Raw genomic sequence first — 2,632 nt, 5'->3', positions numbered from 1 at the left:
GTTAGTCGTGGTTTTTTGCATTTCAGCGACAATGTGAAATAAGCCCTTTCCATACTATAATAACGATATATTACATGCCAAGTCCCCTCCTCAATAGATATAAAATTCACCTTGAATTAATTCTTATTTAATATGTGAACTTGGCTGTCGACTTATTTACATATCATTTCATCTTTATTCCGATGCGTGCTAATTTTGGCAATTTACACAAAATTAAAATAAATGTTTTTGTTTTCGCGCTAAAAGACTAATAAAAAGAAACACGGAACTTAAGAATAATAAGTTTTATGAGAAAAAATAATTATACCTTTCTAAGAAAAAGTAGAAAAAAACCAGCGAAGCATCCAGTTTTTTCAACAGACCTTTGACAAATAATATTCGATAGTTACATAATTCTAACCTAATTAAAGGTAATCTTTTAAATATATATACCTACTATTATCTTACTCTTTGACTTTAACTTACGATAGAAGGTCGACGTAGGGGACAGTCTTAACGTAGCATCTCCACAGGCAAAAAAATGTTGGCTAAAATTTTTTGTTTGCCAGATATACGTGTTATCGGTGCTCTTGCACAATATTCGCATTCGCAAAAGCTCCGCATTGATTATTGCTAATGCGAAAGCGAATGCGAATGTTAAAATTTATGCGGAAGTTCCGCGGTTGCGAATGCGAATGCGAATATTCGCAACATCCCTGATATGTATGTACGTACATATGTCTACTTGCTGGGCTTCATAGAATTCGATACATTGTTTTCGCGAACTTAATAATTTAGCAAGTGCGTTAGACTATGTTCAAACAGGCCAATTAGCTGAGTCAATTAAGCTTTAAATTGCGGTATTGAGTTTGGTCTTCACACACACATGTCAGCTGCCCAATTAGCGATACGAAAACAGCTGTTGGATTACCTACAGTGATGGAAAAGTCGTTACAATCGTACCTTTATTTAGTTTGAAAGTACATTCGGTACAAACACACAATTTTAGGTACATTTGGAACGTAGCCAAATAGCTTCTCAGGAAATCAGTTCTTATTTTTATTGACATTTCAAGTCATTTTCTGGTGCGGGCAACTGGTCTAATAGCTTCCCTCCTTTGTGAAGAGGCATACAAATAATACAGAAGGGTGGTCAAAGTAACGCAACTGTAGTTGGTTTCGCCAGATAAATGCAAAATATTTCTTTTTAAAACGTCAGATCGAACAACTAGGAGGAAAGTGATTCACCTTTTCTACAACATAGTTTTGTCTCGCGCTGCTCCAAGAGACTCTTTTCATAGCCAGAAATTTGTTTAATGTGAGTACAGAAGTTGATATGGCATCGATGGGAATTGTTACCTCCTATTTTTCTTTATATATAAATACATATTTACTTTTTAGGTACATCTATCTACTTTTAGGTAAAGTTTCTGTAAATTAGGTACAATTGTATAATTCAATTTTCCATCCCTGATGGAATATCAGCTATAAAAGAGGGCCAGAAACAAACAGCTAATTGCTTTTCGGTCAATAAACATACCTCCAAGTCAAAATTAAACATACCTAGCAGGGTCGCATAGAGAATCTGACACAAATTGATTGCCAATTAATTATTAATTGGCAATTAATAATTTGAATTTTCGTATGATAAATTGTGTAACAATTAAGGCCTAAATTGGTGAAAAGGTTCTTAATTGCTAATAAGGTGCCTGTTTGAACATAGTCTTAAAGGCTGAGCGCTGCGCGTAAAGCGATATTTATGTACAAGCAGCGCTGCGCCAAACTACAATTGTTTGACAATGTATACTTTTCCGAAACGCATCCGAAAAGTTATCGAAACGAATCGCTAGAGTAATCAGCGCATCAAAAACAAAGTTGATGCTTCGTTGGTTTTAGTTACCATTTGGGTTTTAAAAATGGAAAATACCGAAATGGTGATCATTGTTTTACTAAATATTCAAAATATGCAATGTATATGTTGCAATGTTTCGCAACTCTGCAAACACGAACAGTTTAAATACCGCAGTAGAATAGTATCCAAACATTGTATTGGAAGTCAGCCAAACACTTTACATCGTGTATTTCGTTTGACAACTGTATTTTTTTACTTCAAAATGCTGCTTGCTGCGATATCGGCACATGCTCACTGTAACCCTGCAGTGAAAAGCCAAACCAGTTAGAAAAAATACTAGTTCATTAACTAGTATGTGCTTACCAGTTCGACAATTTCGGAGAACTTAAGCGTTCAGCGACATCTGCCTTTGAAATGTCAAAGCCAAAAATAAAACTCAACTAATTACTTTTCTTACAAATGTGGGATGTGGCGTCACGTGAAGACTACTAGTCCTGGTTCTGAGATCGCAGGTTCGAGGCCGCTTGGAGGTGGTTAAGACTTTAAAGTTAAATCCATGTAAGTAAAAATAATTATTTCAATTTAAATGTAAATAAAAAATTTGAAAATCTAATTGCATATCAGAAAAAACATACATATCAGAAGAACTGCTTGTGCCATAAAAAAACAAGAAATACCTTTTTTTTTTATAAATTTCAAAATTACAATAAAAATTCCTAATAAAAAAAATTATAAAAAATAAATAAATAAAAAATAGAAAAAAAATTTCCTGCACCAGGACTTGAACCTGGAATCTCAGGCA

Source organism: Rhagoletis pomonella, unplaced genomic scaffold (genome assembly GCF_013731165.1).
Source record: "Rhagoletis pomonella isolate Grant_MI unplaced genomic scaffold, Rhpom_1.0 Rhpom_scaffold_00005, whole genome shotgun sequence".
NCBI lineage: Eukaryota > Metazoa > Arthropoda > Insecta > Diptera > Tephritidae > Rhagoletis > Rhagoletis pomonella.
This window is presented reverse-complemented; position numbering follows the sequence as displayed.